Raw genomic sequence first — 14,198 nt, forward strand, 5'->3', positions numbered from 1 at the left:
GTTCATACCGACCCGCAGCCAAAAAAACAAATTTCTTCAACTTTGGAAATACATAGATGCGTATTACGCAAGCTTCTTTTCATACGCAAATTCACCTAAAGGGATGAACATAACCTTAAAATATTCTGTTTTCTTTATTTATGCTACTTTTTCCCATAATTTGAAAACTGTACAAGATAGAAAAGATTATTAATTTGAACGAAAGACAGATTATGTGGTATGCGATTTGTTAATCGTTTAAACAGTTGGAAAGAGTTATAAACAAATGACCGATATTTTTCGTATTAATTTTTATTTATTTTCTTCTATTTTCGTACTTATTTTTTTCGTTTATTATTCTACAATACAAATGTATAAGAAAATAACAATCGAACGTACAAAACTATAAAGCAACGAACGTCTGTTTTAAATGCGACGAAATGTTAACCTAGGTTAGGTTAGGTTAGTCATTTTAAGTTAGCCGGTTGCCTACGTTTATCCGGCTGTGCGGCCAGAAAATAGGTTAATGTCACGGCCGAATGAACAAAATTATAAATTCTGGTCATAATGTCGAAAGGTCTAGGGTCAGTTTTATAAGCGTCTATTCTGAATAACAGCCGGCTGCGTACTGGACGCGGATTAATATTAAAGTTTATAAGGTCCGGTAAAATTGGGCAATGAATGAGAATATAATAGTATATGAAAAAATTAAATAAAGCGTTCGACGCACTTGTTACATGTGCAAAAGAAAAATGAAATTTTGTGTGGTTATTAACATTTATTTGCACATATTGAATGAATGAATATAATTTTTAATATTAACAATAAAATAAGGTAGTAGCTCCGACATAATACAATGAAAAAATTAAATAAATTATTAAAAAACAAAATAAAATCTTATGCGGACAAAATGATGGGGCACTTTGTTTATGAAAAAACAAAAGCATTAAAATGAAATAAAATTACACAGTTTGTTTATCACATTATCTCTCTATCTTATATATTATATCAATTTACCTCATTTACTAATTTATTTCGACGCGTATTTATTTTATACGTACAAATAGACGCGTTCACACCAAAAAAAACCTTGAGAGACGCCTTATCATTTTGTCCACCAGAGCGCGCTACATGGTGCGTTAGCTTCGCACAACCACGTATTCTCGGGCTCCGAAACTCCGGGGTAAATAATAAAACGACTAGTCCCCGGCGACCTTGGCGCCGCGATACGCGTAAACGCGGCATTAAAATGTCGGGCGAGAAATCGTCGAGCCGGAGAAAGCCCCGGGGTGGTGGCGTGACAATGTTTTCGCGTCTAAAATTATGCGCCTAACGGAAGGTTAAATACACGCACGCTTGGCGTTCAAAGGTGTCGCGATATGGGGTCTCGGTTAGGGGTAAACAGCGCGCGATCGGCGCGGAGGAAAAAGGAAGAAGGTGAGCCGAGTGAAATGGAACGGAACATCTCCCGGTCATCGGGCGGCTGGTAAAGGTCAGGAAAAGATGGTGTGTATACGTATAGCCGAGGACGAGTAGTTTGTCATGTTCCACGCGCAGACACCCTCGAAAAGCATGGCAAGGAAACGAGTCTCGGTCTCGTGCAACCAATTCACCGTCCCCCTACGAGTCGCATAGGGTAATGCAATATAACATGTGGAAGAGGGTGTCTCCTAGCAACCCTATGTCGTCTTCTCACCCCATTCTCTAAGCTTCGCCCTAAAACACCCTAAATCCGTTGCACGCCGCTCGACTCCCGTCGACGCGACGCGACGCAACGCGACGCTCACGGAAACTTTCGTTTGAGTTTTCACGGCTACCTCTCCCACTACCCCCTCTCCTCCCACCGCCGCCGCGAGCGACGACGCGCGTGTCCCCTGTGCCTTTTATCGTTTCTCGGATCCAGGCGGACGATCGACCTTTTATATAGCACTTTCGCTGGACGGTAAACGGACGGCGCGACCGCCGCTTGCAAATACGCGGATATACGACCGCTGGAACGGAAAGGAAAGTCCGGGGGCAACCTTTCGAACTTTTTTTAACGTCGTCGTTGACCTTATAGTGGTTTTTAAAGGACAGAAGTGAGTCGTGAAGCTGTTCTGAATTTTCTGTTCGAACAACGTTCGATGCGAGTCCCATTTCTCTGCAATTTGGACGGTTACAATCCTGTTTTATACATATCTGTCTGTCTCTCTCTCTCTCTCTCTCCTCTCTCCCTTTATCTTTCTTTCTCTCTCTCCTTTCTTTGTCTCTTCATCTTTTTTTCTCTCCTTTCTCTCTCTCGCGCGCGCTTTTGCACTCGCGCTCTCTTACTCTCTCTCTCTCTCTCGCGCTTTTGCACTCGCGCTCTCTTACTCTTGCGCTGTCTCTCTCGCGCTCTCTTACTCTCGCTCCCTTACTCTCTCTCTCTCTCTCTCTCTCTCTCTCTCTCGCGCTTTTGCACTCGCGCTCTCTTACTCTTGCGCTGTCTCTCTCGCGCTCTCTCTGCCTCGCGCTCTTACTCTCGCGCTCTCCTCTCGTTCTCTCTCTCTCTCTCTCTCTCTCTCTCTCTCTCTCTCTCTCTCTCTCTCTCTCTCTCTCTCTGGATAAAAGTTCATATTTTCCTCATAAACATCACGAAAACATTTATTTCTTGCGGAAACTTATATCACGTACTATTGAACAAATTAAATTGTCAAACAAAAACTTGTTGATATTTGCAGACATTCTCTTTTGCAATACATTCCTGGAAAAGTTTCACGAGCAGGTTAACACTTGCAGTGTCGACTGGAACGAAAAAGTATAATACGAATATTATGCAGATTATACTGCATGCATTTACGTTATTTTTTATTTTTTACACAACATCTACGTTACGTTCATGAAAATGGCTCAAAACCGAGATGTCATTAATAACTATTGTATCACCTACCAAAACAAACCGTATATTATAAAATTTGTTTATATTAATTTTAAAAAAAAACTCTGATTTGTATTTATATACCAGTGAGACTGTTGAGAGTTTTTTTTTATGACGAAACCAAATGACAATGTGGGCACGAAAGACAGGACATCGACCGCGTGCTGTGGCAATGCCTGTTATTCGAAAACCGGAGAACCACCCCCATCGAAAAATTGCACAGAATGAAATGCTTCCTCCCCCATTGTCATGCGGCATTGTACTTTGTAAAACAGTACTACGCACTTTGTTAAACTTCGTTTTTTTCTGAAAAGCTGCGAGCTAGTCCGTCGGAAGTATTGTAAACATATGCGACTTCTCGGCAACGTGTAACTCGACACATTTCGAGCATGTGTAAATTATATATTAAATATTATATTTATAATATATATACAATGTATAATATGATATAAAATATATAAATATACAATATATAATATAATATAAAATATATAAATATAATATATAGTGCAAATTATATATTAAATATTATATTTATATTATATATAATATATATAATAAACTAGACAATGTTTATATTGTTTCTTTTCTAAATTCTTTTCTTTTCAATTGTTTCTCCACTTCCCAGATTGTTCATTACTGTGCACAATCAGAGCGCCAACAAATTATCGATACTAAACCTATAAAAAATTAAGAGATTCATTTTTAAAAGATTAGACGCTATAAAATGCTGGATTTCATTACTGTTACGAGATACCGCATTATTTTCGGCGTCCGCGGTAATGCCCGCACTTTCCCTAGGCGGTCAGCCCTTTGTCACCGTAGCAAACTCTTTCTCTGCGCGTAACCGAGCGATCGATAAAATCGTGCGTTCGCTCGCGTCGCGACTAAAATGCACCGGAAGACTAGACTCGCGAGAGACCGTTTTCACACTTTCGACCGAAAGCTGTAAGAAATCTAGAGCTTTTGTTATTATATCTATACATTATCTATTATATTATAATTAACGGTTATATATATAATTATAATAGATATAATTAACAGTCATAATTATAATTGTGTGTGTGTGTGTGTGTGTGTGTGTGTGTGTTATAATTATTAGTTATAATTAGTAGTTACGATTAATAGTTATAACTATAATAGTTATAATTAATAGTTATAATTAAAAGTTATCTATAATTGTTATAATTATAATAGTAGTAATTATTAGTAATGACTATAATAGTTATAATTATTAGTTATAACTATAATAGTTATAATTATAATAGTTATCATTATAATAGTTATAATTATGATAGTTATAACTACAATAGTTATAATTATAATAGTTAGGACTATAATAGTTATCATTATAATAGTTATAACTATAATAGTTATCATTATAATAGTTATAACTATAATAGTTATAATAATAGTAGTTATAAATCGGTAACTACAAAAACGAGCCGCGAGGCCCGAAAAATCGCGACTCAGTATTTCCCGGATTATCCAGTTCCAATTCCACCGCGATTTAGGGCGAAATTACTGTACCATCGCAGAAATACGCTCGAATCTCTATATACGCGTCCTCGGGGCACCGTTCGTTCGGGCCATTGCCTGCATCGCCGGGGCTTTCCTTCGATCATCGGCCGTAAACGAGTTTCGTTTTTCAACCGGGGGGGAGTAGTCGTGAAACTTCACAACTGCCTTCTTTCATTCGCCGCCCCTATCGTTTGTCGCGCGACAGCCCGCTACACAGGGTGTTCGACGAACTCCCGTAAAATCCTTCGCATCGTCGAACATCGCCGACGTTTTCAATCCGAAACGTCCTACGATTCTTTCCAGCAAGAAACACGGTGTTGTTATCGACGCGTTGGATCGCGCGTTTCTTTCGATCGGATCTTCGAAGTACAATTTTCATTCGTTGGAATCTCTTTATCGACGCGAACGTTACAAAAAAAAAAGGAAAAAAATCGCAAGGCTGCTTTAAGCCCATCGATCCGGCGCGAGAAAGTAAGGCGGGCGCGACACCGTGTATATTGGTCGCGCGTTCGACGCGAGGGGCACGATGTTTGCCTGCGCTTTCGCGCAGGGGTTCGGCGACACGGGCCGGAGGAGTGGGGGAGGGGGAGCGGTCGGATCTCTCGAGCGTCGCGCGCGTCAGGATTTGTCCCCTTTCTTCTTCGTTGCTGGCACAACTATCGCGATCGTTAATTTCGGTCCACCGGTGCTGCAACGCTCGCGGGCCCGTGACCGGTGGCCGCCAACTCGACGCTAATGCAACACCGGTGCGCGCACTGTGTCGCGTTAGGGTAAATGTAGGTACAGTAAATTCTCCGTAATTGACGCTCGGAAACAAACCTGGACAATTTGGTAAGAGGAGATGTGATTGTTCGATCTGTGCGGCATGTTTTTATAGTTACCGATTATAATTATTGTAATTATCATTATAATCGTATCATTATAACTATTAATTGTAACTATTACAATTATAACTATTAATTGTAACTATTACAATTATAACTATTAATTGTAACTGCTATAATTATAACTAGTAATTATACCTATTATAATTATAACTATTATAGTTATAACTATTATAATTATAACTATTATAGTTATAACTATTATAATTATAACTATTATAGTTACAACTATTATAATTATAGCTATTAATTATAGCTATAAACTATTATAATTATAACTATTGTAAGTATAATTATTACCAGTGTAACTATTAATTATAACTATTGTATATAAGTATAACTATTAATTATAACTATTATAATTATATCTATCAATTACAACTAATATAATTATAACTATAAAAACGAGTATTGAGGCTCGAAATTATCGCATGTCTTCTTCTTAAATTGTTATATTATTGTTATTATTTTTTTTTTTTATTTATTATTTTTATTATTATTAATTATTACTGTATTTTGACTCGATTATGTCACGAATCGATGGAAATATGTTTCCTCCGAACATGATCGACAAGGTCGCGGCGGTCTAGTAGCAGAAATTGAAAATCGAATCGCGCGCCGTGATTCATTTTATTACCCTAAATCGTCGAACGATATCAAGCGCGCAGCTTGTTGCTTCGGCTTTTCGGTGAAAGAAGCGAGCGAAGAGATGGCACATTGAGAGCTAAAACGTACACACGACGGAAGCTATTGTCGTCCGTTGCGCGCGCGGCTTAGACGGATTTATAACCGTTTATAAATCTCTCTTCGCCGCTGCGCGAGTTTCAATGGCGCTCCTGTAAACCCTGCGAAGCGGGTTTGCATCTTTGCTTCCCCGTCGAGCATCCAAAATGTGGCAAAGCATCGCGAAAATTGTAACAAATCTGCCGATGCAGATTCTACGATTTATTGTTATTTAACGATATCGCGGAGAATTGTGTACGAATTTCGCAATTCGATCATTTTTTTGTTACTGAAAAATGAAAGTTCGAAAATTAATTTTCACATAATTCGATTCTGCGCGGAAAGTACTATGGAGGCATATTTTTTCAAGATTTTAGTTGCAAAATTACTGGTACTTGATTTTCAGCCGAATGTGCCCCGTCGCCCCCTTAACCCATTAACTGCCACAATCCCCATTTGGAACTCTTTAAAAAATATAAAATATTTTAATATTTCAAAGTTTTGAATTTTTATATTATAAATATAAATATAAATAATTACAATTTATGTTATATTTGTAAATTTGTAATTTTAAATATTTTAAATATTTTTAATTTTATTATTATAAATATAACGCCTAATTTGAACATAATTGTATTGTCACAGAACTTTCTGTGCATACAATTTATTCATATTTATATAATATAATAATAATTTATATATAATATAAATAATATATAAATTATATAAATATTATATATATATATATATTATAATTATATAAATATATATAAATAATAATAATTCATATATATATAATATTTCGCAATTAATGGATTAAGCCATTATTTGAGCTCTCATTATTTTCCACGTAACATATTTTTCGATAGAGTGATTATCCGAGTACCTAATCAAGCAACGGACATAACCTCGGACAAAAAAATTCTCGGGATTTGGTGGCCACCGCGCTCCCGCCCGAATTCGACTCGTTGTTACGCGAGAAGAAATTAAAGACCGCAATAGAACCGGCGCAGATTGGTGCGTTTCAACGATCGGTTCCCATCGACGCGGCGATTGATCCAGCGCAAACATCCGAGAAGAAGAAGAAAAGCGAGCGCGCGGTGTTTCCGAAGCTGGCACTCGGGGCCGATTCGGCTCGCTCGTAAATATTTAATGGATATCCGCGGCAGGAACCCGTAATGGCAGACGGCTGAAAAGCACACGCGTGCGTCGGAGATACACGCCTATACAGCCGCCTCTGCCACGGTCTCTCTCTCTCTCTCTCTCTCTCTCTCTCTCTCCCTCTCTCTCTCGACGGCTTCTATACGGGCGCACGGTCGCGCCGTATCATTCTGCATAATGGAAAGCACAGAAGAATAACCAGCGGAGAGAAATAGTTTTCGCCGGCGAGATGCTCGATGAGTTTTTTCTCCGTCTCACATCGGCCGCCGCGGTTCTGCACGATGCCTCCGAATCCCGAAAACGTAGATAAAAACATAAGTAATTACAAATTACTGCAGTCGTTACAGCGTGTAATTGTACCTACGGATTCGTTATTTTAATATTTATTTGATACCGTAGGTCGGTAAATAAAACGATTAATTGCGAATTAATACAGTTATTACAGCGTGTAATTGTACTTATGGATTCGTTATTTTATCATTTATTTATCGTCGTAGGTAGGTAAAAAGAATAATTAAGAATAATTAAATACAAAAGAATAATAAAATAAAATGAATAATTACGAATCATTACAATTATTACATTATGCAATGGTGGCAATATTTTCGAGTTTCCCTTCGCTTTTTATCCGAATCATTTTTGCAAGTATAATACGAACATGCGATTTTCTTTCCTTCTCCTTTATCTCGTGGATGTGAAAATTATGGTATTTCCGGGAAACGAGGGATTCCTGAAGTCATTTCGAGTAACTTTTCCCTTTACGAAAATTTTCTCCGAGGCACGGTTAACGAGTTATTAACGAAAAACACTGACCAATGAGGGGCGAGCTCGGCGAGCAGTCGAGCCAATGAGCGGCAGCTCGACGAGCGGCCGATCCAGTGAGCGTAACTGGGCTTCGTGCGCCGCCTCGCGCCATTCTGCGCTTGATCGCTGTTTCTCGTTAATAACCGGCAAACGAAGCCGCGGATTGCATTTTCGCCAAGGAAAAAGTTACTCCAAGTAACCTCAAGAACCCTTCATTTCCCGGAAATACCATAATATAGGGACACCCTGTAGGTACAATCTCTTGCGACCTTTGCGCATAGAACAATTTTAACAAACACACGCCAACGCGGTATTCAAACGTCCGGCTAAACGGTCGAACAGCAAGCGATGCTGGTCACTGAACGCTCGTATCCAATTTCAAAACAAACCACGACTTCTCAGACATTTCCGATGAATTGGTAAACAAGGAACTGTTCCCAGCCAAAATTGTTAGGCTATGTTAACACGTCCTTTTCGCCGAGTAATATTGTAGCCGGTACGTATTGTGCGTAGCCGGCTACAACCATAAACCTCGAAACAACGTCGAGATACAATTTTGGTGACGGAAACCGAATTCCCAGACCGTTGTGCGTCGGTCCGTCGCGAACAACCGGCTTGGAGATTCGCCGGAGGCGGCGCGGCGGGGCGAGGCGTGGCGAGGGGAGGCGCGGCGGGCGGCGGAATTGTTTGCATCGTGCTCGGAGAGGGAAGAAGTTCTTTGGTATCGCGCGGGGGTGAGAGACAGTCAATGGGAATCGTCGGCAGTAGAGAGGGTAGTCTTACCGAAATTGAAAACAGGCGGGAAATTAATGGGAGTTCGGACCCGGTTGGCAAATATTTGCGTGGCAAGCGATTCCGGGGGCATTTCCATAAAGGTGAATCTCGGTGGTCGGTCCTCCGACGGCTTGTTTTCCTTGGATCCACTTCGTTCGATTGGAAGAGGGAATTTTCTTCGCGAGATAACTCCGACGGCGGAACTTTCGCGGGTGGCTAGCGACGGGGAGGTGTGGTGGTGGTGGGGGGAGGCAACTTCCCGGCGCGCGGTGCTGTGTAGGGGCGAGCGGCGCGCCGAACGCCGAACGCCGACGGTTTTTCGAACACCGCCGATCCGCGGAACGAGGATCCGACACTGGCGCGCGGCGGTCGTTTGTCGAGCCGATGGAACACGTCGTTGTTCGCCGGAACGATTACACGAATTGTTTCCAACACGATAAAGCGTGAAACACCCCTGCGGCGTGCGAGAGCACGGGGAATAATGGGGTTTCGAACTGGGAAGCGAATCGGCCCGATCGCATCCGGAGCGAAACCGCCACACAGTGGAATCGGTCCATTCACACGGCCGCCCGAACATATTCCCGTGCGCACACCGGCCGAATAAAGAACCGACGGGTGCGAAACGCGAAGCAAACAACGGACCGGACAGAGAAGACGGCCGGCGAAAGGAAAACTGCGGGAAACGGGCCGGTAAACGACACGGGAGAACGGCGAGACCCGTGTACAGAGGTCCGGATCATGAAAACGTGTTCCGAAACACGACAGATGAATTTTCTTGTGGGTTTGTTTTAACCGTTGCACGGTTTCTATGTAAAAAAAGAAACGGAAAAAGTCAGCTTTAAAAAATATTTCGATTTCGTATTATTGTTTTAGAAATTTATCATCTAATGTGCAAGAGTATTTGGAAGTTATCGCGCAGAGACATGTTCGAATGTAATTGTTAACCTAGCAAAATGTGACAGAAAGGATAAAATACAAGACGAAAATATTCCCGCATAATTTGTTCGCTAGTAGTCGATTAAACGTGTGGCTTATTATTTATTATGATGTTGTTATCTACGTTGATAACACGTTGTATAAAATGGAAATACTGTAAGTTAGAATAACTGAGAAGAAAAAATTACATACTCTATAAAATGTTTGATTTTATTAATTTTATAAAATACCGTAGTATTTTAATTATATATTAATACCCACATATAGTGTACATATAATGTATATGTATATTATTATTATATCATATTTATATTATATTATATTATATTATATTATATTTATAGTATGTTTATATTATATTTATAGTATATTTATAGTATATTTATATTATAATTATATTATATTTATATTACATTTATATTATTTTATATTATTTTATATTATATTATTATATATTATTATTATTATTATTATTACCCACATCTACCCTAACACAGATCCGCGCCCGCCGCGCACTACCATTTGTTTTTGTAGCATCTTCGACAGTTCACGAGACAATCAACCGTGTACACTGTTCACTTTCCCGTATACGTCGTCTACCTCCGCCTTCCAATTCCAGTTCCCTCCAGAAAATTGGCGCATCTGGCTGTCACCGGCGAAGCCCTCCCGATGAGGGGTGATTTCTAATCGAATCGTGTAACCCTTCCCGATGTACCCCCCACCCCACCCCCGCAGGGGGTGGCTTCGGCTGCCAGGGCGACGAATGAAATCCTCCAACGGAAACGTTTCGAATCGTTTCGCTCCTCTTGATCGGCTTGTAGGTTACGATCAACGGAGGGTAGGACCCCGCGACTATTACGGGATGAAATTCGCCCGGGACTTCCCGCCGCGCGGGATTCGCATTCCGGATGCGACGCGTCCTCGGGTCTGATCGTCGACGATTCCCTGATTATCGGTTGCTTCGCTGACTTCGTCCATTGAGTCTCGACCGGTGCAGAGTTTAGTCGTAATGAAATGTAGAGCGAAGAACAATAACTTGGTTCAGTCCCTTGCATTGTAATCTACAGGGTGTCTTGTTTAACCAGTTAGCTATTTTTTTATTTGTTTCATTCTGGCCTGGCCTTAGAATATTTTAGATATCTTGAAATTCGAGAAATCTTGAAATTTGTTCTCACAAAAATTACAATTTAAATAGCCAATGGTCACTACTTTTTATAACATATTCTAGATATCTTGAAATTCGAGAAATCTTGAAATTTGTTCTCACTAAAATTACAATTTAAATAGCCAATGGTCGCTACTTTTTATAACATAACCTCGACATAAAATGTTGCCACTTGTCCATGACGAGCGTACTCGTCAAACACAGCCAACTGTTTAGGACGGAGTTATAATTATTAAAAAAATCTGCTCGTCAATTAGGCAGAATTTACTGTGGAACGTAATGCGTAGTATTTAGCGTTTATTTCGTACATCGTTCGATCCCCAACAACATCGATCTGTCGTGGCCGCGTGTCGGTCCAGCGTCGAATAAAATATTCACGTGCAACCGTCGTCGTCGACCCGTTTCGCATCTATTTTCGGGGTTCGCGAGGATTCCAAGACGATCGATAATGGGCACGGCATGGAGACTGACCTTTCGTCTAAAAAAAAAAAAAAACAGAAAAAAGGAAAATGAAAAATGTAAAAACGCCACTGGGAGCACTCTCGACGGCGGAATTAATCCGGGCTCGATCGACCGTGAAACTCATCGGATGAACAACGTCCGCGCGTGCGACACGTCCATCGAATCGATCACCGGTCCCTGATATCTATGTTTAGCGCAACTCAAGACGTTCGACGCGCGGAAAAACAATGTCGGCTCCGCTTTCCGTCGCGGCACGGCGCGGCGATCCTGAAAGCTCGGGAGAGGGGGGAACAGAGTTCCGTTCCCGGCGAGCGCGCTTACTCGAGGCCTCGTTACATCGTCCGTGGAAATCGCGCGACAAATTAGGCGCGACCCGCTGAAATCGACTCGTTCGCGCGCATTTAAAATAATTACTTTCGTTTCGTTTGACAGGGCTTTCCAGCCGGAGCCTGAGCGAACACGCTCGCTTCCGTTAAATGCGTCACTCGATTTTTTACAGTCGGAAGAATCTCTCTCTCTCTCTCTCCTTTTTTTCTACTCTTTCTCTCTCTCTTTTTTCTACTCTTTCTCTCTCTCTCTTTTTTCTACTCTTTCTCTCTCTCTTTTTTTCTACTCTTTCTATATCTCTTTTTTCTACTCTTTCTCTCTCTCTCTCTCTCTCTCTCTCTCTTTTCTCTACTCTTTCTCTCTCTTTTTTTCTACTCTTTCTCTCTCTCATTTTTTCTACTCTTTCTCTATCTCTTTTTTTCTACTCCTTCTCTCTCTCTCACGATCTCTCTCTCGCGCTCTCTCACTCTCGCGCTCTCTCTCGCGTTCTCTCTCACTCGCGCGCTCTCTCTCTCCATCTCTCTTTCACGCTGTCTCGCGCTCTCTCACTCTCGCGCTCTCCCTCGCTCTCTCTCACTCTCTCACTCTCGCGCTCTCTTTCTCTCGCGTTCTCTCTCGTTCTCTCTCACTCGCGCTCTCTCGCTCTCTCTCGCGCTCTCTCTCGGTCTCTCTGACCGGAAGCCCCCTTCGAATTGCATAGATCGTCGATTATCGGCCGGAGATATTCATCGGATCGCGACGCTCGCGGTTTTAGGCCCTTGAACGACCCAGCCACGGTCGCAGACGACGCAACCACGTCGACGACGCGACGTCGGGGAAAAAGAGGTCGGTATCCTGTCGCTGGGGTGTCGGTAGTGAATGCAGCTCGACACGGAAGGAAGCTTGTCGCGACGGAAATCCCGGCGTCTTAGCGACGTCAAGACGCTAACAAACGGCGCAGCGTGTGCGGCGCGGTGCGTCACGACGAGGCGCGGCGTGGCGATGCGCGGCGCGGTGCGACGTGGCGCTTCGCTGTCTCTCTGCGAATATGTGTGTGTGCTGAGGCTTTGCGCGTCGCAAAGCTGCGCCGACGAGGGTCTTGTCTGGTTGTCTGCTGCAAGGGGCTTTCAATGGTAGTCCGTCAAATGCTTCGTCGAGCTTCCGCGACGCGTCTCCCTCGCGTCTAGTTCACTTTTCCGTATCCACCATCTTTCGCGCAATTTAGCCGACGGGTTTTATCCGGCACGCGGGAGAAAACGGGGTGTCGCAGGACGGCCGGAAAATTTTCTCCGAGGCTTCATTTACGAGTTATTAACGAAAAACACTGACCAATAAGAGAGAGAGCGAGCTCGGCTGGCGAGCTCGGCTGGCGTGCGGCGGCCCAGCCAACGAGCGCGCGGAGCCCAGTTACGCTCATTGGCTCGGCCGTCTCGCGACAAACGATCTCGCCTCTGATTGGTCACTGTTCTTTCGTCGATAACTCGTAAACGAAGCCGCGGATTGCATTTTCGCTAAGGAAAAAGTTGCTTTAAATCACCTCAGAAATCCCCTACTTTCGAATTGCGAGACATTTTTGGGACACCCTGTACACACATTCTTTTTTTCTCTCGTACCTGCCCTTGCACTCATGCTCCACCGCTTTTCTTAGGCGCCGAAGGAGCCCCGCTAATACCAAGTCGATCGCTATTGTTATTAATAATACATTAGAAGCGCGATGACCGTTCGCGTCGACCAGCGAGCGACGTATACATATTTTTCTCGTTAATGCTCTCGCATCGACCTGACCATGTCGGAACGTGCGACCCCGGAGAAAAAGAGTAAAATGATGGAACGGTGCAGAAGGATGGGAGAGAGAAGGACGGGAATGGAAAAGCCCAGGCGACACGGTCAATCCCGCGGAAACGGATTACTTTTACGCCGCGTTTGAAAGTTGAGGACGAACGTAGTCGCGAGGGGATGGAAATAAAGGGGGAGAGACCGGCTGGCAGACCCTCGAATCGGAGCCGGAGGTGGAACAGTTTGACGGGAAGTTGCGATTGGTTGGAAATTAGCTCGCTTAGACGGCACGGGAAATATTGGTGGATAAGGGGTGGATAAGGGGTGGGAGCTGGTAACTAAGTAGCAAGAACCGTGTAACGTCTAGATCGACGCCGCCGTTTCTCATAATTCCTCTCGCGACGAGGGGTGCGGCCCGTGGATCTAACTTTTGTTATCGACCCGACCCCGTCCCCCAACCCCGCGCCGCGACATGACACTAAATTGTCGGCTGATTTAGGATTTCATTGAGTTTTCTTCGACGCGAAATTCATTTATCGATCATCGAACGTACATGCGATTTTTATGTAGGTCCTACATAACATTTTTTCTTTCGACATTAGGGTAATTCAGTTAGGATAATTCTTCGGCCAATTTTATTTTATACTCCAAGTCAATAATTAACGCTGAATCTACTCGGTATTAAAAACGACTACAATAATGGTGAAGCTTAATTTATTTAGACTTTTAATCATTTTTTATAATAATTTATGCTTAAGTAAGCAAATCCATTGCATCATTTTTTGTGAAAGAGTCTTCGTAACTTCAGCAA

The 14,198-nt window shown here is 42.4% G+C and overlaps 1 protein-coding gene across 3 annotated transcripts in view; it reads left to right on the top strand.

Moving 5' to 3' along the window:
- dlp (glypican dally-like) overlaps positions 1 to 14,198 on the top strand; it is a 159,373-nt gene that overhangs the window by 123,734 nt on the left and 21,441 nt on the right. Inside the window, exon 1 of one of the 3 annotated variants that reach the window (XM_076528143.1) lies at positions 1,216 to 1,485. The exons of the other annotated variants lie outside the window; for them this stretch is intronic. The gene's annotated coding sequence lies outside the window, so the exon portion shown is untranslated. Of the gene's footprint in view, positions 1 to 1,215; positions 1,486 to 14,198 lie in introns of those variants that run through there. 3 annotated transcript variants of the gene reach the window in all.

The sequence above is a fragment of the Megalopta genalis genome, unplaced genomic scaffold, assembly GCF_051020955.1.
Source record: "Megalopta genalis isolate 19385.01 unplaced genomic scaffold, iyMegGena1_principal scaffold0100, whole genome shotgun sequence".
Taxonomy (NCBI): Eukaryota; Metazoa; Arthropoda; class Insecta; order Hymenoptera; family Halictidae; genus Megalopta; species Megalopta genalis.